Source organism: Prionailurus bengalensis, chromosome X, assembly GCF_016509475.1.
Source record: "Prionailurus bengalensis isolate Pbe53 chromosome X, Fcat_Pben_1.1_paternal_pri, whole genome shotgun sequence".
NCBI lineage: Eukaryota > Metazoa > Chordata > Mammalia > Carnivora > Felidae > Prionailurus > Prionailurus bengalensis.
The window spans coordinates 81,698,239-81,724,682 of record NC_057361.1 but is presented as its reverse complement, the minus strand read 5'-3'; the positions used below and the strand labels follow the sequence as shown (position 1 = coordinate 81,724,682).

The 26,444-nt window shown below is 38.4% G+C and overlaps 1 long non-coding RNA gene across 2 annotated transcripts; it reads left to right on the top strand.

The window, feature by feature from the left end:
• Positions 1-13,084: 13,084 nt before the first annotated feature.
• Positions 13,085-24,281, top strand: LOC122476764. Of its 2 annotated transcripts, XR_006295601.1 has the most exons (4): positions 13,085-18,660; positions 19,927-20,032; positions 21,633-21,657; positions 22,304-22,354. It is a non-coding gene; the product is annotated as an uncharacterized LOC122476764 (long non-coding RNA). The 2 variants fall into 2 exon arrangements; XR_006295600.1 differs by having other exon boundaries at positions 21,633-24,281.
• Positions 24,282-26,444: the final 2,163 nt, after the last annotated feature.

Below are 26,444 nucleotides of genomic sequence, written 5' to 3'. Positions count from 1 at the left end.
TTTTTCCCACTCAAAGAGTCCTCAAAATTTCTTACATGGCTGGTTTAGTGGTCACAAACTTAGTTTTTGTTTGTTTGGGAAACTCATTATTTCTCTTTCTATTCTGAATGATGGCCATTCTGGACAAAGACTTCTTGGCTACATATTTTCCCCATTCAGCATATTGAATATATCCTGCCATTCCTTTCTGGCCTGCTAGGTTTCTGTTGACAGATCTGCTGTGAACCTGATCTCTCTACCCTTGTAGGTTAAAGACTGTCTTTCCCTCACTGCTTTCAGGATTCTTTCCTTGTCTGTAGTTTGTGAATTTGACTATCATATGCCTTGGCAATGGTCAGCTTTTGTTGAAGTTAGTGGGAATTTTCTGTGCTTCTTGGATTTTGATATCTGTGTTCTTCACCAGATTAGGCTTTGCAGCACTCTATGATCAGTAGACTTGACACAAGTGAGTTGTTCGTGCTGGTCTTCTAGGGGAGAGGCCTGTTACACTGATTCTCAGGTGGACCTGCCCTAGTGGAGATGCACCTGCAGGACTCAGGGGGGTGGGGCTTAGTGTAAGCGGTGCTTCCTAATCTGGTACTTCCCTAATCTGGGTGCTTCCTGGCCAGCTCACTGGCGCTGTTTTGCTCCCTGAAGACTTTTAGTGCTGATGGTTGGGATGAATGTGGTGGCACCCCTCTCTCTAGCCCTGGAGCTGGAAGTTCGCATCCCCCACTCTTCACAGAAGAGCAATCAGTCACCCGTCTTGTCTTCCTGGTTTCTGTCAGAACCCTGTGTTCACCCTGCCTGTGTCCAAGTTTTTTGTCTCAGGCGTATGACTGAGTTTCAAATCACCAAATTTTAGGGACTTCTGTGGCATGGACCTGTGTTGTTCTTCTGGGGGAGGGTCTCGGGGCACTTTTGCCGTTTGCTTGCCATGTAAGGAGTATGGTTGCACAGCTGTGTAGCAATTTTGAACCATGCAGCCATTCAGAGTTCATGGTAAAATGGAGCAGAAAGCTGGCACCCTGGCTCGTTGCCCTCAACCAGAGTCCTGACTCCTATGCCTGAAAACAGTGAGGCACGTTGGTGCCAGCCGTCCTTCTTGTGACCCAAGGGATCCTCAGATCACCTTGTCAGTCCTGGGATTTTGCCCCACGTCACCACCTGAGCATGTTTAAGTCAGGCGCATCTGCCACAGTAGTGGACTTCTAAAAGTTCATATTTTGCGCTCTGCTGCTTATGATAGTTTGTAGTAGCTTCCATAGGCATGCTCCCTCCCCGCCACTGTACCCACAGTTATATCTCCCCCAAGTGAACTCTCACATCTCCTACCTTCTAAAACGTGGTTGCTTTTATACTTGTAGACTTGCAGTTTTTGTTCTCTCAGACCTCTGGTTGATGTTTTGGGTGTTTAGAATGATTTGATATCTAGCTGTGTTCTAGGGACAAGACCAGCTTAGGGTCCCCATACACCTCCACCATCTTAACTCCTCCCCCTTTTCTATTTTTTAATTGGGTTGTTTTTTTTGTTCTTGAGTTGTAGTATTTTTTTTTTTTTATACTGGATACTTATCCCTTGTCAGATATATAACTTGCAAATATTTTTTCCCACTTTGTATGTAGCCTTTTCTCTGTTGATAGTATCCTTTGAAGCACAAAAGGTTTTAATTCTGATGGAGTCTAAATTATCTTTTTTATTTGTTGCCTGTGCATTTGGTGTCATATCTAAGAACTCTTTGTCAAATCCAATGTCATGAAACTTTTCTCCTATATTTCTTCTAAGAGTTTCATAGGTTTAGCTGTTACATTTAGGTCTTTGATCTAACTTGAGACAATTTTGTATGTGGTTTAGATAAGGGTTCAACTTCATCCTTTTGCATATGGATATCCAGTTGTCCCAGCACTATTTGTTGGAAGACTGCTTTTTTTCCCCCATTGGATGGTTTTGGCACGCTTGTTGAAAGTCATTTGAACATAAATGTGAGAGTTTATTTTTGGGCTCTCTAGTTCATTGATCTACATGTCTGTCTATATGCCAGTATCAAACTATTTGGATTATTGTAGTTTTGTAGTAAGTTCTGAAATAAGGAAGTGTGAGACCTCAAACTTTTTTCTTTTTCAAGATTATTGTGACTATTCAGAATCCCTTGAGATTCCATGTGAATTTTATGATAGATTTTTCTATCTCTGCAAAAATGTCATTGGGAGTTTACTAGGGATTGCTTTGAATTTGTAGGTCGCTTTCAGTGGTATTAGCATCAAAACAATATCAAATCTCCCAACTCATGAACATGAGGTGTCTTTCTATTTATGTATTCCTTAATTTCTTTCAGAATCCTTTTGTAGAGTTTAGCATTTAAAATTTTTTAAAATATTTATTTTTGAGAGAGAGAGAGAGAGCATGTGCGCGTGCGCACATGCATGAGTGGGGAAGGGCAGAGAGAGAGGGAGACACAGAAACGGAAGCAGGCTCCAGGCTCTGAGCTGTCAGCACAGAGCCTGACACGGGGGCTCAAACTCAGACTGCAAGATCATGAAGTGAGCCGAAGTCAGACGCTTAACCGACCAAGCCACCCAGGTGCCCCTGTAGTTTTTGGCATTAAAAGCACCTCCTTTGTTAAGTTTACTCTTCTTTAAAGATATCCATGTGTAATTGTATTGATGTAAAATTAACATACAGTGTTATGAGTTTCAGCAATACAGTATAGTGATTCAACAATTATGTACATTACTCTTGCTATCAGGATAAGTTTACGCTTTTGAAAAAAAGATGTTTGTTTTTGAAAGAGAGCACGCATGAGCAAACGGTGGAGGGGCAGAGAGAGATGGAGGCAGAGAATCCGAAGCAGGTTCCAGGCTTTGAGCTGTCACCGTAGAACTCGATGCGGGGCTCAAACTCAGAAACCATGAGATCATGACCTGAGCCTAAGTCAGATGCTTAACTGACTGAGCCACCCAGGTGTCCCGAGGTAAGTGTACTCTTTTTTTTGTAAATTTTTAAATGTTAATTTACTTTTGAGAGAGAGAGAGAGAGAGAGAGAGAGAGAGAGAGAGAGAGCGCGAGCCTGAGTTCGTGAAGGGCAGAGAGAGATGGAGACACAGAATCCAAAGCAGGCTCCAGGCTCTGAGCTGTCAGCACAGGGCTCAAAGCAGGGCTTGAACTCATGAGCTGTGAGAGCATGACCTAAGCCGAAGTCAAACACTTAACTGACTGAGCCACTCAGGCGCCCCCCGAGATAGCTGTACTCTTGATTCTCTTTATTTCACCCCTCCTCCCACCCATATCCCCTCTGGCAACTAACAGTTTTGTATTTTAAGAGTTTGTCTTTTTGATGGTCTCTTAGATAGTTCATTTGTTTTGTGTCTTAAAATATACATATCAGTGAAATCATATGGCATTTGTCTTTCTCTGACTGATTTCACTTAGCCTTATATACTTCCTAGGTCCATTGGTATGGTTGCAAATGGTAAAATCTCATTCTTTTTTATGGCTGAGTAATATTCCATTGTGTGTGTGTGTGTGTGTGTGTGTGTGTATGTGTGTGTGTGTGTGTGTGTGTGTGTATCACATCTTCATCATCACTCATCTATGGATGGACACTTGGGTTGCATCCATATCTAGGCTATTGTAAATAATGCTGCAGTAAACCTACGGGTGCATATATCTTTTCAAGTTAATGTTTTTGTTTTCTTTGGGTAAATACCTGGTAGTGGAATTACTGGATCATATGGTAATTCTATTTCTAATTTTTTGAGGAACCTCCATACTATTTTCCACATAGTTTCACTAATTTCTATTCCCATCAACAACACACAAGGCTTCCTTTTGTCCACATTCTTGCTAAAACTTATTTTTTGTTTTGACAGGTGTGTGAGGTGATATCTCATTGTGGTTTTGATTTGTATTTCCCTGATAATTAGTGATGTTGAGCATCTTTCCATGTGTCTATTGGCTGTCTGTATATCTTCTTTGGAAAACTGTTCGGGTCCTCTGCCCATTTTTTAATTGGATTCTTTGTTTCTGTGGTATTGAGTTGTAGAAATTCTTTATATATTTTGGATGTTAGATGGTTATGGATGTTAGGTGCCTATAGATATATCATTTGCAAATATCTTCTTCCATTCAATAGGTTGCCTTTTTGTTTTGTTGATGGTTTCCTTCACTGTACAAAAGCTTTTTATTTTGGTGTAGTCCCAATAGATTAATTTTGCTTTTGGTTCCCTTGCCTGAGGAGGCATATCTAGAAAAATACTGCCTTGACTGATGTTAACGATCTTATTGCATATGTTTTCCTCTAGGACTTTATGGTTTCATGTCTCACATTTAGGTCTTTAACCCATTTTGAATATATTTTTGGGTATGGTGTTAGAAAGTGGTCCAGTTTCATTCCTTTGCATGTAGCTGTCCAGTTTTCTCAGCACCATTTATTGAAGAGAATGTCTTCTTCCATTGTATATTCTTTTATAAAAAAAAATGTTTCTTTATTTTGAAAGAGAGTGAGTGCATGTGCATGAGTGGGGGATGGGCAAAGAGATGGGCAGAGAGGGAATCTCAAGCAGGCTCCACGTGCTGTCAGCATAGAGCCCGACACAGGGTTTGATCTCATGAATAGTGAGATCATGACCTGAGCCAAAATCAAGAGTCGGACACTTAACCAACTGAGCCACCCAGGTGCCCTTCGCCATTGTATATTCTTGTAATTTGTCATAGAATTGTCCATATAAACATGGGTTTATTTCTGGGTCTTCTGTTCCATTCATCTATGTATCTTTTTTTGTGCCATTACCATACTATTTTGATTACTAAAGCTTTGTAGTGTATCTTAAAATCTGTGATTGTTATACCTCCAGCTTTGTTCTTCTTTTTACAGATTGCTTTGGCTATTTGGGGTCTTTTATGTTCCCATACAAATTATAGGATTCTTTGTTCTAGTCATGTGAAAAATGTTGGTATTTTGCTAAAGATTGCATTGGATCTGTAGATTGCTTTGGGTGGCTTGGACGTTTTAACAATATTTCTTCTCCCAATCCATGAGCATGCAATGTCTTTGTTTGTTTTTCTTTGTGTAGTCTTCAATTTCTTTCATCAATGTTTTAAAGTTTTCACAGTACAGGTTTTTCACTTCCTTGATTAAGTTTATTCGTAGGTATTGTATCCTCATTGGTACAATTGTAAATTGTATTGTTTTCTTACTGCTATTTTATTAGTAGTGTATAGGAACACAACAGATTTCTTTATATTTTTGTATCCTGAAACTTTACTGAATTCATTTATTACATCAAATAGTTTTTTGGTGGAATTTTTAGGGTTTTCTATGTATGGTATCATGCAGTCAGTAAATAGTGACAGTTTTTACTTCTTCCTTACCAATTTAGATGGCTTTTATCCTTTCTTTTGTCTGATTGCTGTGTCTAGGACTTCAGTACTATGTTCAGTGAAAATGATGGGAGTAGACATCCTTGTCCTGTTCCTGATCTTAGTGGAAGAGCTTTTAGCTTTTTATGATTGATTATGATGTTGTCTGTGGGATTGTCATATAATGTCTTTATCATGTTGAGGTTTGTTCCCTCTAAACGCTCTTTTTTGAAAATTTTTATTCTGAATGGATATTGAATTTTGTCAAATGCTTTTTTTGCATCTACTGAGATGAACATATGATTTGTATCCTTTATTTTGTTAATATGGCATTTCACGTTGATTGGTTTGCAGATATTGAACCATCCATGCATCCCTAGGATAAATCCCATTTGATCGTATTAAAAAAAAAAAAAAAAAACTTTTATTATCTGTGTAGCAACAATTCCGGGTTTAACTTAAGCAGTTTAATGTATTGTTTTAATGTATTTTATTTTATTTTATTTTATTTTATTTTATTTTATTTTATTATTATTTTTTTTATAAATTAAAAAAAAATTTTTTTCCCAACGTTTATTTATTTTTTTTTGGGACAGAGAGAGACAGAGCATGAACGGGGGAGGGGCAGAGAGAGAGGGAGACACAGAATCGGAAACAGGCTCCAGGCTCTGAGCCATCAGCCCAGAGCCTGACGCGGGGCTGGAACTCACGGACCGCTAGATCGTGACCTGGCTGAAGTCGGACGCTTAACCGACTGCGCCACCCAGGCGCCCCTTAATGTATTTTAATGTATTGTTGAATTTGGTTTGCTAATAATTTGGTCAGGATTTTTGCATCATTGTCCATCAAAAGAGATACTGGTCTGTAAATTTTTTTGTAGTGTCTTTGTCTGGTTTTGGTATTAGGGCAGTGCTAATCTTACAGAATGAATTTGAAAATATTTCTTCCTCTTCTATTTCTTGGAACAGTTTGTAAAAGATAGGTATTAACTCTTCCATAAATGTTTAGTAGAATTCACCTGTGAAGCCATCTGGTCCTGGACTTCTGTTTGCTGTGATTTTTTGGATTACTGATTGAATTTTGTTACTAGTAATTGGTTTGTTCAGATTTTCTATTTATTACTGATTCAGTTTAGGAGCAGTGTATGTTTCTAGGCATTTATAATTTTTTTGTCCAGTTTGTTGGCATATAATTTTTTGTAATAGTGTCTTATAATCATTTGTATTACTCTGCTGCTGGTTGTAACTCCTTTTTAAAAAATTTTTAATAACGTTTAATCCTTTCCTTGAGGAGTATAGATTTTCTGATTTTAAAAAGGGGAAGAGATGCTTCTATCATGGACACTGCTTAAGTTAAACCCGGAATTGTTGCTACACACATAAAAGTTTTTTTTTTTTTAATATGAAATGTATTGTCAAATTGGTTACCATACAACACCCAGTGCTCATCCCAAAAGGTGCCCTCCTCAGTACCCATCACCCACCCTTCCTGCCCTCCCACCCTCCATCAACCCTCAGTTTGTTTTCAGTTTTTAAGAGTCTCTTATGCTTTGGCTCTCTCCCTCTCTAACCTTTTTTTCCCCCTCCCCCATAGACTTCTGTTAAGTTTCTCAGGATCCACATAAGAGTGAAAACATGGTATCTGTCTTTCTCTGTATGACTTATTTCACTTAACATAACACTCTCCAGTTCCATCCACGTTGCTACAAAGGGCCATATTTCATTCTTTCTCTTTGCTATGTAGTATTCCATTGTGTATATAAACCACAATTTCTTTATCCATTCATCAGTTGATGGACATTTAGGCTCTTTCCATAATTTGGCTATTGTAGAGTGCTGCTATAAACATTGGGGTACAGGTGCCCCTGTGCATCAGCATTCCTGTATCCCTTGGGTAAATTCCTAGCAGTGCTGTTGCTGGGTCATAGGTTAGGTCTCTTTTTAATTTTTTGAAGAACCTCCACACTGTTTTCCAGAGCGGCTGCACCAGTTTGCATTCCCACCAACAGTGCAAGAGGGTTCCCGTTTCTCCACATCCTCTCCAGCAAATCTGTAGTCTCCTGATTTTTTCATTTTGGCCACTCTGACTGGCATGAGGTGATATCTGAGTGTGGTTTTGATTTGTATTTCCCTCATGAGGAGCAATTTTGAGCATCTTTTCATGTGCCTGTTGGCCATCTGGATGTCTTCTTTAGAGAAGTGTCTATTCATGTTTTCTGCCCATTTCTTCACTGGGTTATTTGTTTTTCCGGTGTGGAGTTTGGTGAGTTCTTTATAGTTGGATACTAGCCCTTTGTCCGATATGTCATTTGCAAATATCTTTTCTCATTCCGTTGGTTGCCTTTTAGTTTTGTTGCTTGTTTCCTTTGCTGTGCAGAAGCTTTTTATCTTCATGAGGTCCCAATAGTTCATTTTTGCTTTTAATTCCCTTGCCCTTGGGGATGTGTCAAGGAAGAAATTGCTGCGGCTGAGGTCAGAGAGGTTTTTTCCTGCTTTCTCCTCTAGGGTTTTGATGGTTTCCTGTCTCACATTCAGGTCCTTTATCCATTTTGAGTTTGTTTTTGTGAGTGGTGCAAGAAAGTGGTCTAGTCTCATTCTTCTGCATGTTGCTGTCCAGTTCTCCCAGCACAATTTGTTAAAGAGACTGTCTTTTTCCCGTTGGATATTCTTTCCTGCTTTGTCAAAGATTAGTTGGCCATACTTTTGTGGGTGTAGTTCTGGGGTTTCTATACTATTCCATTGGTCGACGTGTCTGTTTGTCTTGATGATTACAGCTTTGTAGTAGAGGCTAAAGTCTGGGATTGTGATGCCTCTTGCTTTTGTCTTCTTCAAAATTACTTTGGCTATTTGGGTCCTTTTGTGTTTCCATACAAATTTTAGGATTACTTGTTCTAGCTTTGAGAAGAATGCTGGTACAATTTTGATTGGGAATTCATTGAATGTGTAGATAGCTCTGGGTAGTATTGACATTTTAACAGTATTTTTTCTTCCAATCCATGAACACGGAATGTTTTTCCATTTCTTTATATCTTCTTCAATTTCCTTCATAAGCTTTCTATATTTTTCAGCATACAGATCTTTACATCTTTGGTTAGGTTTATTCCTAGGTATTTTATGCTTCTTGGTGCAATTGTGAATGGGATCACTTTCTTTATTTGTCTTTCTGTTGCTTCATTGTTAGTGTATAAGAATGCAACTGATTTCTGTACATTGATTTTGTATCCTGCAACTTTGCTGAATTCCTGTATCAGTTCTAGCAGACTTTTGGTGGAGTCTCTCGGATTTTCCATGTATAATATCATGTCATTTGCAAAAAGCAAAAGCTTCACTTCATCTTTGCCAATTTGGATGCCTTTGATTTCCTTTTGTTTTCTGACTGCTGATGCTAGCACTTCCAACACTGTGTTACACAACAGCGGTGAGAGTGGACATCCCTGTCGTGTTCCTGATCTCAGGGAGAAAGCTCTCAGTTTTTCCCCATTGAGGATGATATTAGCTGTGGGCTTTTCATAAATGGCTTTTATGATGTTTAAGTATGTTCCTTATATCCTGACTTTCTCGAGGGTTTTTATTAAGAAAGGGTGCTGAATTTTGTCAAATGCTTTTTCTGCGTCGATTGACAGGATCCTATGGTTCTTATCTTTTCTTTTATTAATGTGATGTATCACATTGATTGATTTGTGAATGTTGAACTAGCCCTGCAGTCCAGGAATGAATACCACTTGATCATGGTGAATAAATCTTTTTATATGCTGTTGAATTCGATTTGCTAGTATCTTATTGAGAATTTTTGCATCCATATTCATCAGGGATATTGGCCTATAGATCTCTTTTTTTGTGGGGTCTCTGTCTGGTTTGGGAATGAAAGTCATACTGGCTTCATAGAATGAGTCTGGAAGTTTTCCTTCCCTTTCTATTTCTTGGAATAGCTTGAGAAGGATAGGTATTATTTCTGCTTTAAATGTCTGGTAGAATTCCCCTGGGAAGCCTTGTGGTCCTGGACTCTTATTTGTTGGGAGATTTTTGATAACCGATTCCATTTCTTCGCTGGTTATGGGTCTGTTCAAGATTTCTATTTCCTCCTGATTGAGTTTTGGAAGTGTGTGTGTGTTTAGGAATTTGTCCATTTCTTCCAGGTTGTCCAGTTTGTTGGCATATAATTTTTCATAGTATTCCCTGATAATTGTTTGTATCTCTGAGGGATTGGTTGTCATAATTTCATTTTCACTCATGATTTTATCTATTTGGGTCATCTACCATTTCTTTTTGAGAAGCCTGGCTAGAGGTTTATCAATTTTGTTTATTTTTTCAAGAAACCAACTCTTGGTTTCATTGATCTGCTCTACAGTTTTTTGAGATTCTATATTGTTTATTTCTGCTCTGATCTTTATTATTTCTCTTCTTCTGCTGGGTTTAGGCTGCCTTTGCTGTTCTGCTTCTATTTCCTTTAGGTGTGCTGTTAGATTTTGTATTTGGGATTTTTCTTGTTTCTTGAGATAGGCCTGGATTGCAATGTATTTTCCTCTTAGGACTGCCTTCGCTGTATCCCAAAGCGTTTGGATTGTTGTCTTTTCATTTTCATTTGTTTCCATATAGTTCTTAATTTCTTCTCTAATTGCCTGGTTGACCCATTTATTCTTTAGTAGGGTGTTCTTTAACCTCCATGCTTTTGGAGGTTTTCCAGACTTTTTCCTGTGGTTGATTTCAAGTTTCATAGCATTGTGGTCTGAAGGTATGCATGGTATGATCTCAATTCTTGTATACTTATGAAGGGCTGTGTTGTGACCCAGTATGTGATCTATCTTGGATCTATGTTCCATGTGCACTTGAGAACAAAGTACATTCTGTTGCTTCGGGATGCAGAGTTCTAAATATATCTGTCAGGTCCATCTGATCCAATGTATCATTCAGGGCTCTTGTTTCTTTATTGATCTTGTGTCTAGATGATCTACCCATTGTTATAAGTGGAGTATTAAAGTCCCCTGCAATTACCACATTCTTATCAATAAGGCTGCTTATGTTTGTGATTACTTGTTTTATATATTTGGGGGCTCCCGTATTTGGCGCATAGACATTTATAATTGTTAGCTCTTCCTGATGGATAGACCCTGTAATTATTATATAATTCCCTTCTTCCTCTCTTGTTACAGCCTTTAATTTAAAGTCTAGTTTGTCTGATATAAGTATGGCTACTCCAGCTTTCTTTTGGCTTCCAGTAGCATCGTAGATAGTTCTCCATCCCCTCACTTTCAATCTGAAGGTGTCCTCAGGTCTAAAATGAGTCTCTTGTAGACAGCAAATAGATGGGTCTTGTTTTTTTATCCATTCTGATACCCTGTGTCTTTTGGTTGGAGCATTTAGTCCATTTAGATTCAGTGTTATTATAGAAAGATATGTGTTTAGAGTCATTGTGATGTCTGTAGGTTTCATGCTTGTAGTGATGTCTCTGGTACCTTGTCCACAGGATACCCCTTAGGATCTCTTGTAGGGCTGGTTTAGTGGTGACGAATTGCTTCAGTTTTTGTTTGTTTGGGAAGACCTTTATCTCTCCTTCTATTCTAAATGACAGACTTGCTGGATAAGGGGTTCTCGGCTGAATATTTTTTCTGTTTATCACATTGAAGATTTCCTGCCATTCCTTTCTGGCCTGCCAAGTTTCAGTAGATAAATCCATCACTAGTCTTACCAGTCTCCCTTTATATGTTAGAGCATGTGTATCCCTAGCTTCTTTCAGAATTTTCTCTTTATCCTTGTATTATGCCAGTTTGACCAATGATATGTCATGCAGAAGATCGTTTCAAGTTACGTCTGAGTTCTCTGTTCCTCTTGGATTTCAGTGCCTTTTTCCTTCCCCAGTTCAGGGAAGTTCTCAGCTGTGATTTCTTCAAGTACACTTTCAGCACCTTTCCCTCTCTATTCCTCCTCCTGAATCCCAATTATGCGTATGTTATTACGTTTAATTGTGTCACTTAGTTCTCTAATTCTCACCTCATACTCCTGGATTTTTTTATCTCTCCTTTTCTCAGCTTCTTCTTTTTCCTTTTTTTAAAATTTTAAAATTTATGTTTTATTTTTTCAATACATGAAGTTTATTGTCAAATTGGTTTCTATACAACACCCAGTGCTCATCCCAAAAGGTGCCCTCCTCAATACCCATCACCCACCCTCCGCTCCCTCCCACCCCCCATCAACCCTCAGTTTGTTCTCAGTTTTTAAGAGTCTCTTATGCTTTGGCTCTCTTCCACTCTAACCTCTTTTTTTTTTCCTTCCCTTCCCCCATGGGTTTCTGTTAAGTTTCTCAGGATCCACATAAGAGTGAAACCATATGGTGTCTGTCTTTCTCTGTATGGCTTATTTCACTTAGCATAACACTCTCCAGTTCCATCCATGTTGCTACAAAGGGCCATATTTCATTCTTTCTCATTGCCACGTAGTACTCCATTGTGTATATAAACCACAATTTCTTTATCCATTCATCAGTTGATGGACATTTAGGCTCTTTCCATAATTTGGCTATTGTAGAGAGTGCTGCTATAAACATTGGGGTACAAGTGCCCCTATTCAGCTTCTTTTTCCATAATTTTGTCTTCTAATTCCCCTTTTCTCTCCTCTGTCTCTTCAGTCCGAGCTGTGGTTGCCTCCATTTTATTTTGCAGCTCACTTATAGCATTTTTTAGCTCCTCCTGACTGTTTCTTAGTCCCTTGATCTCTGTAGTAATAGATTCTCTGCTGTCCTTTATACTTTTTTCAAGCCCAGCAATTAATTTTATGACTAGTATTCTAAATTCCCTTTCTGTTGTATTGCTTAAATCGTTTTTGATCAGTTCGTTAGCTGTTGCTACTTCCTGGAGTTTCTTTTGAGGAGAATTCTTCTGTTTCGTCATTTTGGATAATCCCTGGAGTGGTGTAGAACTGCAGGGATGTTCCTCTGTGCTGTCTGGAGTAACTTGCGTTGGTGGGCGGGGCTGCAGTCAGACCTGATGTCTGCCCCAGCCCACCTCTGGGGCCACAGTCAGACTGGTGGGTACCTTATCTTCCCCTGTGCCGGGGGCAGGACTCACTGTGGAGTGGTGTGGACCCTGTCTGGGCCACTTGCACAATGCCAGGCTTGTGGTGCTGCTTCAATGGGATCTGGCGTATTAGCCAGGGTGGATCCGCAAGGTGTACAGAGGCCGTTCGGTCCCTCCGCTTTTGCAAGCCAGACTCGGGCACTCTGCCTTGCCGGGCGGGCTGCCCCTCCACTGCCCCGGCTCCTTTCTGCCAGTCCGTGGAGTGCGCACCACCTCTCGCCCTTCCTACCCTCTTCCGTGGGCCTCTCGTCTATGCTTGGCTCTGGAGAGTCTGTTCTGCTAGTCTTCTGGCAGTTTTCTGGGTTATTTAGGCAGATGTGGTTGGAATCTAAGTGGTCAACAGGATGCGGTGAACCCAGCGTCCTCCTACACCGCCATCTTCCTCCAAAAATCCAATAAAAGCTTTAAGAAGGAGAAAAAAAAAAAACATTTATTTACTTTTGAGAGACAGACACAGAGCACAACAGGGGAGGAGCAGAGAAATAGGGAAACCCAGAATCTGAAGCAGGCTCCAGGCTCTGAGCTGTCAGCACAGGCCTGATGTGGGGCTTGAACTCACAGACTGTGAAATCATGACCTGAGCCGAAGTCAGACACTTACTTCATAAGCGCCCCAGTTGTAACCTCTTTCATTTCTGATTTTATTTGGGTTTTCTTTGTCTTTTTCTTAATGGGTCTGGTTAGAGTTTTATCAATTTTGTTTATCTTTTCAAAGAACCAGCTCACAGTTTCATGATATTTTTGATTGTTTTTAGGGACTCTATTTTATTTACAGTTGATCCTTGAACAGTGTGGGGGTTAGGGTCCCCAACTCCCTGCACAGTCAAAAATCTTCATACAGTTTTTGACTGCTTCATAACTTAACTACTAATAGCCTACCATTGACTGGAAGCCTGAGAACATAAACCATTGATTAACACATATTTTATATGTTGTATTCTGGTGTCATAATAAAGTAAACTAGAGGAAAAAATGTCATTAAGAAAATTATAAGGAAGAGAAAATACATTTACAGTACTGTACTTTATAAAACAAAATCTGCATGTAGCTGGCCCTATGTTGTTGAAATCTTTGTTGTTGAAGGATCAAGTCTATTTTTGTTTTGATCTTTATTTTACCTTCCTTCTGCTAACTTTGAGCATTTTTTGGTTCTTTTTATAGTTCCTTTTGGTGTAAGGTTAGATTATTGGAGATTTTTCTAATTTTTTGTTTTCTTATTTCTTATTTTTCTTATTTCTTGCTGTAAACGTCTCTCTTAAGACTGTTTGGGCTGTGTACCACAGATTTTGAACCAGTATGTTTCCATTTTCATTTGTCTCGATGTATTTTCTATTTCCTCTTTGACTTTGCAGTTGACCCATTGGTTGTTTAGTAGCATGTTATTTAGCCTCCATATGTTTGTTTTTGTCCCATTTTTTTTTTTTTTGGTAGCTGTTTTTTAGGTCATACCATTGTGGTTTGAAAAGATACTTGATGTGATATGATTTCAGTCTTCATGTATTTATTGAGACTTATTTTGTTGCCTAACATGGTTTATGCTGGAGAATGTTCCATGTGCACTTGAAAAGAATGTGTATTTTGCTATTTTTGGATGGAATGTTAATGTATGTATCTCTTAAGTCTATGGTCCAATGTGTCATTCAAAGCCATGGTTTCCTTATTGATTTTCTGTCTGGGTGATCCTTTGATGTATGTGGACTGTCCCCTACTATTATTGAATTACTGTTAATGCTTCCCTTTAGATCTGTTAATACTTGCTTTATATATTTAGGTGCTTCTCTATTGGGTACACATATATGTATATATATATTTTTTATTTTTTAACGTTTATTTTTTTGAGGGAGACACAGAGCACAAGCTGGGGAGGGGCAGAGAAAGGGAGACACAGAATTTAAGCAGGCTTCAGGCTCTGAGCTGTCAGCACAGAGCCTGACGCGGGGCTTGAACTCATGAACTATGAGATCATGACCTGAGCTGACCTCAGACACTTAACTGACTGAGCCACCCAGGCGCTCCATGGGTACATATATATTCATAATTGTTATATCCTTTTGTTGAATTTATCTCTTTATTATGTGATGCTCTTTTTTGTCTTTTGTTATGGTCTTTTAAAGTCTGTTTTGTTTGATATAAGTATTGCTACCTTAGCTTTTCTTTTTTTGCCTCCATTTATGTGGAATATCTTTTTCTGCTCCTTCACTTTCACTCTGTATGGGTCTTTAGATTTGAAGTGAGTCTCTTGTAGGCAGCATATAGATGGGTTTTGTTTTTTTATGCATTCATTCACCCTGTGTCTTTTGATTTATCATTTAGACCATTAGCATTTATATTAATTATTGATAGGTGTGTTCTTGTTATTAATTGTTTTTTGTTGTGTTTATATTTCCTCTCTTTTCCTTTCTTGGTCACTTGTGATTTGATGACTTTTTTTTAGTATTATGCTTGGATTCCTTTTTCTTTATTTTTTGTGTATCGTAGGTTTTTTGTTTGTGGTTACCATGAGGTTCACATGTAACATCCTTTGTATATAGCAGTCTGTCTTAAGTTGATGGTCACTTAAGTTCAAACACATTCTAAAGGCACTATATTTTTATTCTCCCCACTCCACATTTTATGTATTTGATGTACTATTTTACATCTTTTTATTTTGTGCATCCTTAGCTAACTTTTGTAGATACAATTGTATTTACTACTTTTGTTTTTTAGCCTTCATATTAGCTTTATAGGTGGTTGACCTACTTTTCCTCAGTTTGTTTTTACCAGTGAAATTTTTTCTTTTCATAATTCCTTCTAGTTATGACTTTCTCTTTTTCCATTTCAAGTATTCCCTTTTACATTTCTTGTAAGGCAGTTTTAGTGGTGATGTACGTGTATCTGTTGGTTCTGGGAGACTCTCTCTCCTTCAATTCTGAATGATGACTTTGTTGGGTATAGTAGTATTCTTGGTGGCAGGTATTTTCCTTTCAATGCTTTGAATATATCATTCCACTCCTTTCTTCTATTGATAAATCAGCTGATTATGTCATAGGATTTCCTTTGTACATACGTACCTATTTGGTTTTCTCTCTTTTTTTAAAGTTTATTTTTTTGAGAGAGAGATAGAGAATGCACACATGCAAGGGAGGGGCAGAGAGAGAGAGGGAGAGAAAGAATCCAAAGCAGGCTCTTCTTTGTCAGCAGAGCCTGATGTGGGGCTCTGATCTCACAAGCCATGAGATCATGACATGAGCTGAAATCAAGAGTCAGATACTCAACTGACTGAGCTATCCACTTGCTTTTCTCGTTTTTTTTTTTAAAGATTATTTTTAATTTATTGACATTTTAATTATTATGTATCTTGGTGTGTACCTTCCTGGGTTCATCTTGTTTGGGGCACTCTGAGCTTGCTGGACCTGGATGTCTTTTTCCTTCCTCAGCTTAGGGAAGTTTCAGCTATTATTTTTTCAAATACGTTTTCTGCCCTCTTCTCTTTATCTTCTTCAGGACCTCTCTAAAGTGAATGTTAGTATGCTTGATATTTTCTCAGAGGTCCCTTAACCTACCCTCATGTGTTAAATTAAATTTTTTATTTTTATTATTTTTAATTAGGATCCACAACTATCATGGGGCCCAATGCAGGGCCCAAACTCACGACCCTGAGATCAAGACCTGAGCTGAGAGAAACAGTCTGATGCTTAACTGACTGAGCCACCCAGTCTCCCCAACCTACCCTCAATTAAAAAAAATCTTTTTCCTTTTGGCTTTTCAGTTTGGGTGCTTTCCACTACCCTGTCTTCCAGATTGCTTGATTGTTTTTCTGCATTTAAAATTTTTAAAAAATGTTTCTTTATTTTTGAGAGAGAGACACACAGAGTGTGAGTGGGAGAGGGGAAGAGAGAGAGGGAAACACAGAATCTGAAGCTGGCTCCAGGCTCTGAGCTGTCAGTACAGAGCCAGACGTGGGGCTCGAACACATGAACTGTGATATCATGACCTGAGCTGAAGTCGGACGCTTTGCCAACTGAGCCACCCAGGCGCCCCATTTTTCTGCATTTAAAAATCTGTTGATTCTCTCTAGTGTATTTTTCACTTCAGTTATTTAAATCTTAGTCTCAGATTTAATTCTTAGGCTCAGATTTTTCATGTTTTGTTTTATGTCTTTGTTGATGTTATCACTTAGTTCATCCACTCTTCTCTCAAATCTGGTGAATATCTTTATGACCATTACTTTGAAGTCCTTATCAGATAGATTGTTGATTGCCATTTCATTTGGTTCTTTTTCTGAAGTTTTGTATTATTCTTTTGTTTAGAACATATTCCTTTGTCTCCTCATTTTATCTGAGTCTCTGTGTTTGTTTCTGGGTATTAGGTAGGTCATGTGTGTTTTCTGGTCTTGAAAGTCGTGGCCTTATGAAGAAGGCATCTTATGGCGCCCAGTAGTGCAGTCTCCCTGGCCAAGAGAACCAGCCATCACTGTGGGGGTATCCCCTGTGTGGGTTCATAGGTCCTTCTGTTGTGACTTGGCCGTGACTGCTGCTGGTATGCTTGTGGATGTGGCTGGCCATCAGCCCTGTTGTCAGCAGTGATCCATATGACTGCTGCAAGCATATTGGTGGGCATGAATGGACCCTGGTGCAGCTTGCTAAGTTGTCCAACTGTAACTGCTGCCAGCTTTCTGGTGGGTGGAGTAGCTCCTTTCACAGCTGGTTGAGAGTCCCATCTATAGTTGCTGATGGTGTGCTGGTAGGTGGTGTTAGTTCCCATTGTAGCTGGCTGAGAGGCTGGGTCATAGATACTGTTGGTGTACTATTGGGTGCAAACGTCCCTTGGTACAGCTGGCTAATTGGCTTGGCCACAGTGGCTGTGGGTATGCTGGTTGATGGGAATGACTCCTCAGTGAAGGAGTCACTTTGTAGGGCTGGGCTGCCAGCCAGGTGTGGTGAGGCAATAGTTGCTTTGGAGGGGCTCCTGCTGGGGTGGGCCAGCAGGGGAATACTAGGGCAGGGCAAGCAGTGCTAGCAAGGTAGATGGTATCAGAGTACTGATGTATCAGTATCAGAACTAATGTCTACCAGTGTTGGGCCAGCTAGACTGAAGAAGGGCAATAAGAATGGTTCCCACCAGCACTCCCATTCCTGGAGAAAGTTCTAGTTGATCCCTGTCTCTCTAACACATACCTAAAATTAGTCAGTAAATCTCCTTCACATATAACACAGGTGTTTTTCAAACTGCTGTTTCTGTGCTGAGTCTGAGACTGAGTGATACAGTGTGCTGGCCCTTTCAGAGTGAAGTCTCAGTTTCCTCTCACCCTGTGGCTCTCCTTGATTCAAGCTCTCCTGATTTTCAAATCTCCCAGTTTTGAGCCCTGCTGATTTTCTAAGACAGACATAATGGGAGCTCCTCCTTTTGGTGTACAATGTAGGTCTTGATCCCCTCACTCCTCAAGGAAAGGACCTCCATGCCTGTGATATCCCTTCTGCTTTTGGGTCATCATGCCAAGCATTTGATTCCCGGCTGTGTCTCTGCCCCTTCTATCCTTCTTGATATGGCCTTCTTTTTATGTTACTGATTTTGGAGGATCCGTTCTGCCAGTGTTCAGGTGGTTTTCAGAGTGCATTGCATTACATGAAGTCATTGCCTTAGTGTGTCTGTGGGAGAAGGCAAGCTCAGGATCCTCCTACTCTGTCAAATCCCTGTTCTCCTCTAGTTGTTTTAAATGTCAGTGTAGGTGGAGGATGGAGAGTCTGGACGGAGCTTCCTAGTCTGCTATCTTGTAGATGTTCCTAAAAAAGATTATTTTAACTATTTTATAAACAGGAATACCAAAGCTCAGATAGTGACTTGCACAAGGTTACACAAAGATAACAGCTGGAATTTGACTATATTTCTTTTTCCAGGTTTCGTGAATTTTTTGAAAGAAACTTTGTATTTTAGAATAATTTTAGATTTGCCAGAAAGTTGCAGAGGTAGTACAGAGAGTTCCCATATCCACCTATCCTCTGCCCTACACAATTATCCCTTTTATCAACATGTTAGATCAATCTAGTACATTTGTTACAATTAATGAACCACTACTGATACATTATTGTTAATTGAAGTCTGTACTTTATTGAGATTTCCTTATTTTTAACCTAATATCTTTTTCTATTCTAGGACCCAGTCTAGGATACCACATTACATTGTTGTCATGTCTCCTTTAGCTCCTGTTGACTGTCACAGTTTCACAGAATTTCCTTGTTTTGATGACCTTGATAGTATTGAGAAGTACTATTCAGGTATTTTGTAGACTGTGCCTCAGTTGGAATTTGTCTGATGGCTTTTCTCGTGATTAGACTGGGTTATGGGTATTTGGGATGAAGACCACACAGGTAAAATGCCATTCTTATCCTGTCATGTCAAGGCCTTGATTAGCTGGCTAAGGTAGCGTTTGCTGGGTTTCTGCTCTGTAAACTTACTTTTTTACTTTATATACAACAGTTAAGAAGGGTTGGGGAAGATTAAGCTCCACTTCCTGGAGGGTGAGAAGCTACATAAGTTATTTAGCATTCTTCTATAGGAAGAATAAAATAATAATAATAATAAATTATTTATTTTGTTTCTCAAATTGTTTCAGTTTTGTCCATTGAAAGCTCTTTCACATTGGTTCCCATGTCCCTTTGGCATGCCCCCATTGTTGTATTTCCTGAGTACTTCCTTACTTTCTTGCATGATGAGATGCCTGTTTTGTATATTCCCTGCCTCAGCTATTGTATAATCAGTCATTTCTCCAAATAACTGCAGTTCCTTTTAGTAAATCAAAATGTCTTCCAGGATATCAAAGTTCTAATAGATTGTAGTAGCCACTAGAAACTCATTTGGAAGGATATGTGTATGTTGAGGTGGCTACAAGACCAAAGAAAAGGACAAAGCTGGAAGGGTCATAATCCAGTGGTTTTTTTTTTTTGTTTGTTTGTTTTTGTTTTTTTTTTTCAACGTTTATTTATTTTTGGGACAGAGAGAGACAGAGCATGAACGGGGGAAGGGCAGAGAGAGAGGGAGACACAGAATCAGAAACAGGCTCCAGGCTCTGAGCCATCAGCCCAGAGCCCGACGCGGGGCTCGAACTCACAGACCGCAAGATCGTGACCTGGCTGAAGTCGGACGCTTAACCGACTGCGCCACCCAGGCGCCCCCATAATCCAGTTTTCTTATGAATGATACTTTACATTTGGAGGCAACTTAAGAGCATAAAATAAGAGTCAGATACCTTAGGTTTAAATGCCAACTCTGACACTTCCTAGTTGTGTGTCTGTAAACATAAATTTCCTTATCTGTAATACTGGTATAATAACCTCATTAGGTTGTTGGCACAATGATTAAATGATATAAAACACATGCTCTTCAGTGTCTGGCACACAGTAAGCATTCTTATGTTAGCTCTTGTTATTAGTTTAAATTCTTTACTCATCTGAAGTAGCTATTGTAATGTCATGAACAACTGTGAATTCTCACTTTGATGCCTATGTTATTCAGCTTCCCTCTTGTTGTATTTCTCTCTGTAGGAATGCTTTTGATGGGATCCAGTACATGTTCTCCTTTGAGGTCGCCAAGAAGCTGCAAGTGGCATCACTGCCTGGTACTGGAAAAGCATGTGGGGGGTCTCTGCAGGTGACCTTTCTAGGGACATTTGGCGTTATGTAGCTGTCTCTTTGCCAGACCCATAATCAGGTTCAGTCCACTCCTGAGTCTCTATCGATCTTTATCTTAGAGACCATAAAAAATCATGTCATTTGAATATGAAATATTCATATTAAGGTAAACCGAACACCAAATCTCTTTTTGTTAATAGAATTAAAAAGATTTTAGTATCCTCCTAGCAAATTTTGTATCCCCTTGTTAGGTGACCTCTTTAAAATTATTCCTTTAAGAAGAAATTGTCCTCCTTTTGATCATGTGATTCTTCTCCTAAAGGTTCTTCCTATTTCACTACAGATTACGTCTAAAATCTTCCTCCTGAGTGTCAGCACCCCCCTCTAAGATTGCTATATTTTTTATACCTGACTTCTCCCATGACTTTCATACATGATATGTTCTTTTCTCATAATTTTCTTCACTAGACTACATTCAAATAACTTCAAACTCTACCTGGAGTAATTTAAGGAGTGCTAATACCTCCCTGTCTACTGCTTTTTGAACACTGCTTTTTATCCCCTAGAATGCATTGGCCCTTGATTTGTGTATGTTATAAATACAAATACGTATTCAACATTTGGTCATGTTCCTATATATCTTCTAAATATTTGTATTAATGTTGTCATCTCCCTAAAGAACATGTATGTAAGTACCCCAGTCAAGTTAGTACTAAGTATCTGCTTATTGATAATTAGGAGGAAGATAAAGGCTCTCTAATAAGTCTAGAGTATAGTCCTCTACAAATTTGAATAAGGGTACTTCTTAAATTGAGGTAGTCAGTTTCACCATGCCTTCTTTAGTCCCTTGGGTGTGATTATAAGAAACTAACTCCCAACTCAGTCCACAGCTAGGTATTTCCTCAAGAAGATTGCTATTTCTGAGTCTTAGAGCTTGGAACCTTTATTTATAGTTGGCCACTTGGGGCCCATAATATCAAGTAGTGTCTAATCTTTCTGTAGAGATTGACTACATTGCCATTCCCAGTTCATGCTGTGCTCTCTTCTTCCATGACTCTGATTGGAATCTTCATACTATGGCTGCTTTGAGGAAAAAAAAATCTAGAGATAGATGTAATAGCAGATTGGTGCCAAATATACTTTGAAAATAACAGAAAGTTGAGTGCAGGGGAAATACAGCTTTTGATAACTCAGAGTGACTTTCTACAGTAAAGTCGCCAGGCAGTGACTTTCAGAAAATATCCTTCTTTACAAAAACAAACAAGACCAACTCTATTGCTTGCCTTCATCACAACTATACAAAGTACTGCTCTTATATTGAATGATTTTACTCAAAATTTGAGTGATACAATGTAGGAAGTTATTTGTATGTAATTGGGTGGAAGCGGGGATTAGGTAGGAAGCCAAGATCTGGAACTAATACAGAAAGATAAAGTGGTAGAAATAGAATATGGGACTTTGGAAATTTAATACTGTTTGAAGATGTGTATTGCCTGCCTTAAAATAAATTAGAAAGGAAAATGATGTGCGAAATGTTAACTTAAAGTGAAAACTCATGAAAGATGAGTCATCCTCACTTCCTACAGAATAAAGTGCAGAAGAATTTTTTTTTTTTTCAGGATACACAACTGGAAAAGAGAATTGGTAAGGTATAGGTAGTCATTTTCTCTCTTGCTTTCCAAAGCGATGTCCCATTTGATAGGACTGCTTTTGTTCCTCATTTCATTTCTTTGTGCCTCTTGTAGCAGAAACTGTTGAACATCACTGACAGGGTAATTCTGGGGCTGGTCCTTGGCCCTGAAGAAGGCTGGTTCATAGCTTATCAAATGTTATATCAGGACTGGGGGCATTTTGCATGTTCACCCAAATGTCTTGTCTTTTCTGGGAGAGAATCTCCATCTTCCTGGAAGCATGGAAATAGAGGCGAATAAGCTCTGTCATTATCCTTAGCAGATTATCAATGACCAGTAGAAATATAAAGCTACCAGGGTTTCTGTGAGGAAATCTGGCCAGTAACCAAGCTAGAGTGGCAAAGATGGGCTCAATCTGTAGAAAATCACTTTGCCATTCTTCATCAAAGTGCACACTTAACTATGGAAGACACAGATCCTACATATTCAGCTGGTAAAATCCTATACTGTCCATGTATATCACATAGTCCTGGATCTGAGCTGTGTTAGCAGGGGATCTATCCCTGTCCTTTAGTTGACTAGAGAAGGTAAGTCCTGTGGCATATGGGTTTCATGTGTGAATTAGTGTCCATAGCTGATGCCTTTATTTATTTTTTTAGGTTTATTTTGAGAGAGCGTGTGCAAATGGGAGAGGGGCAGAGAGAGAGCGCAAGAATCCCAAGCAGGCTCCACACTGTTAGCTCAGAGCCCAACGTGAGGCTCGAACTCATGAACTGCGAGAATCGTGGCCCAAGCTGAAATCAAGAGTTGGGCACTTAACCAACTGAGCCACCTGGGTGCCCCCATAGTTGATGCCTTTAACATGTTATCTCAACCTAAGTTCTAATCCCCTTGTCTTCTAGTAATCTTTTTTTTTTTTATTTTACAAAAAACAGTTTATTGTGGTATAATTCACATTTAAAGTATACAATTCAATCGCTTTTGGTGTATTCACAGAATTATGAAACTATCACCGCAATCAATTTTAAAATATTTTTATCGTATCACAAGGAAACCTTTAATTTTTAGCTGTAGCTATCCCAATTCCCCATTCCATGCCCAGGATAACCAATAATGTATATTTTGTCTCTGTATATTTGACTATTAAGGACATTTTATATAAATTAAATCATATAATATGTGCTCTTTTGTGACTGGCTTTAACTGAATGAACATAATGATTTCAAGGTTCATTCATGTTGTAGCTTATATCAGTACTTCATTCCATATTTATGTGTGAATGTTATTATTCCTATACAATTCACACATTTGAAGTAAGCAATTCAATAGTATTCACAGAGGCATGCAATTATTAGTCATTTTAGATCATTTTAGAACTCCTGTTTTCAATTCTTTTAGCCATATATATAGGAGTGGAATTGCTGGGTCATATGGTAATTCTGTATTTAACTTTTTAAGAAAGTGTCAAACTTTCCAGTGGCTGCACCGTTTTACAGTCCTACGAACAATATGCAAAGGTTCCATTTTTTCTACGTATTTAAAATTTTTTTAATGTTAACTATTTTTGAGAGAGAGAGAGTGCGAGAGAGCACAAGTGGGGGAGGGGTAGAGAGAGAGAGAGAGGGGAGACACAGAATCCAAGGCAGGCTCCAGGCTCTGAGCTGTCAGCACAGAGCCCGACTCAGGGCTCAAACTCACTAACTGCGAGATCATGACCTGAGGCGCAGTTGGATGCTTACTGGTTGAGCCACCCAGGCGCTCTGGTTTCTGTTGTTTTTAAATTATGGCCAGACTATTGGTTGTGAAGTGGTATCTCCTTGTAGTTTTGTTTTGCATTTCTCTAATAATGCTGTCAAACACCTTTCTATGTAAACCTTTATTGGAAAATGCTTATTTAAGTCCTTTGTCCATTTGTTAATTGGGTTGTTTGTCATTTTATTATTGAATTATGAGTTCTTTATATATTCTAGATATTAGACCCTTATCATATACATGATTTGCTAATATTTTATTTTATCCTATGGGTTTTTTTTTTAAGACTTTAATTTTTTTTAGAGCAATTGTAGTTTCACAGAAAATTTGAGAGAAAGGTACACAGATTTCTTATATACCCCCTACCTCCACACTTAAATAGCCTCCCACATTTTCAACATCCCCACCACAGTGATACTTTGGTTGCAATTGATGAATCTACATTGACACATTATAGTCACCAAAACCTCATAGTTTACTTTTAGAGTTCACTCTTGAAGTAAATTCTGTGGCTTTGGAAAAATGTATAATCTTACATATCTATCATTATAGTGTCATACAGAGTATTTCCATTGCCCTAAAACTCCTGTACCTGCAACCCCTGGCTATTACTGATCTTCTTTATTGTCTCCATAGTTTTTGCCTTTTGTGACTTTATAGTTGGAGTCACACAGCATGTAGCCTTTTCAGATTGGCTTCTTTTGTTTAGTAATAGTATTTAAGGTTCTGCTATGTCTTTTCATGGCTTGATAGCCCATTTCATTTTAGCAGTGAATAATACTGCGTTACCTAGATGTACTACCATTTATTTATCTATTCACTTACTAAAGGACATTTTGGTTACTTCCAAAGTTTTGGCAATTATGAATAAAGCTCCTATGAATATCTGTGTGCAGGTTTTTGCGTGAACGTAAGTTTTCATCTTTAGGTAAATACCAAGGAATATGATTGCTAGATTGTATGGTAAAAACATGTGTGGTTTTGTAAGAAACCACTAAACTGTGTTTTAAAGGGGCTATATACTATTTTGCATTTCCACTAGCAATGAATCAGAGAGTTCTTGCTGCTCCACATTCTTACCAGCATTAGGTGTTGTTACTTATTATTCTGGAGTTTGGCCATTCTAATAGTATGTAGTGGTATATCTTTGTTGCTTTAATTTTCAATTTCCTAGTGACATATGATGAGGAGCTTCGTTCATATGCCCAGTGTCATATGTATATCTTTGGTGAGGTGTCTGTTAAGTCTTTGACCCATTTTTAATCGGGGTTAAAATCCTTATCAAATGTGTCTCTTGCAAATATTTTTACTGGTCTTTGGCCACTTTTACCCATTTTTTTTCTTTATTGAGATATAATTGACATACAACATAATTAGTTTCAGGTGAATTGTATGCATTCCAAAATGTTCACTCCACTATGTCTACTTAACATCTATCACCACACATAGTTAACAGTTTTTTTCTTGTGGGAATTTTTAAGATCTACTCTCTTAGCAACTCTCAAATATACAATACAGTATTATTAACTAGTCACCATGCTGTATGCTGTACACTGTATCCAATGACTTATTTATTTTGACCCAGTTCACCCATTTTGCCCATTCCCTACCCCCACCTCTGACACTATCAAACTGTTCTCTATATCTGTGAGTTTGGGTTTTTTTTTTCTTCCAGATTCCACATATAAGTGAGATCATATGGTATTTGTCTTCTTCTAACTTACTTCACTTAGCATAATGCCCTGAAGGTCCATCCATGGTGTCACAAATGGCAAGATTTTCTCTTTTTTATGGCTGGATTATATTCCATTGTATATATATACCATATTTTCTTTCCTTTTTTTTGAACCGTATTTGATATACAATGTTGTATTAGTTTCAGGTGTACAACATAGTGATTTGAAAATTCTGTACACTACACTATGCTCACCATAAGTGTAATTGTCATCTGTCGCCATACAGTGTTATTACAGTATTACTGACTGTATTCCCTATGCTATACTTTTCATCCTGTGTCTTATCAATTTTATGACTGGAAGTTTGTAACTCTGAATCCTTTTCTCCTATTTCACACATGTCCCCAATCCCCTCCCCTTTGCCAAACATCAGTTCTTTGTATTTATGATTCTGTCTCTCTTTTTTTTGTTCATTTGTTTTTTACATTCCACATATAAGTGAAAGCATACGGTTTTTGTTTTCCTCTGTTTGATGTATCTCACTTAGCATAATACCCTCTAGGTCCATCCATGTTGTTGAACATGGCAAGATCACATTCTTATGACTAATACTTCACTGAATATATATGTTACGTGTCCTTTATCCATTCATCTATTGATAGACACGGAGGTTGCTTCCATACCTTGAATATTGTAACATATTGCAATAAACATAGGGGCACTTATCTTTTGGAATTTGTGTTCTTATTTTCTTTGGGTTATTACCCAGTAGTAGAATTATTAGATCATAGAGTAATTCTATTTTTAATATTTTGAGGACCCTCCATACTGTTTTCCACAATAGTTGCATCAGTTTACTTCCCACCAAAGTGCACAAGTGATCTCTTCTCCACATCCTTGCAAATATTTGTTATTTCTTGATACTAACCATTCAAACAGGTATAACTGATATCTCATTGTAGTTTTGATTGCATTTTCCTGATTAGTGATATTGAGCATTTTTTCATGTGTCTTTGGAATAATGTCTATTCAGGTCTGCCCATTTTTTTTATGGCTTGACTTTAATAATTTATTTTTAAATTTACATCCAAGTTAGTTAGCATATAGTGCAACAATGATTTCAGGAGTAGATTCCTTAATGCCCCTTACCCATTTAGCCCACCCCCCCTCCCACAACCCCTCCAGCAACCCTCTGTTCTCCATATTTAAGAGTCTCTCATGTTTTGTCCCCCTCCGTTTTTATATTATTTTTGCTTCCCTTCCCTTATGTTCATCTGTTTTGTCTCTTAAAGGCCTCATATAATTAAGTCATATATTTGTCTTTCTCTAATTTTGCTTAGCATAATACCCTCTTGTTCCATCCACGAAGTTG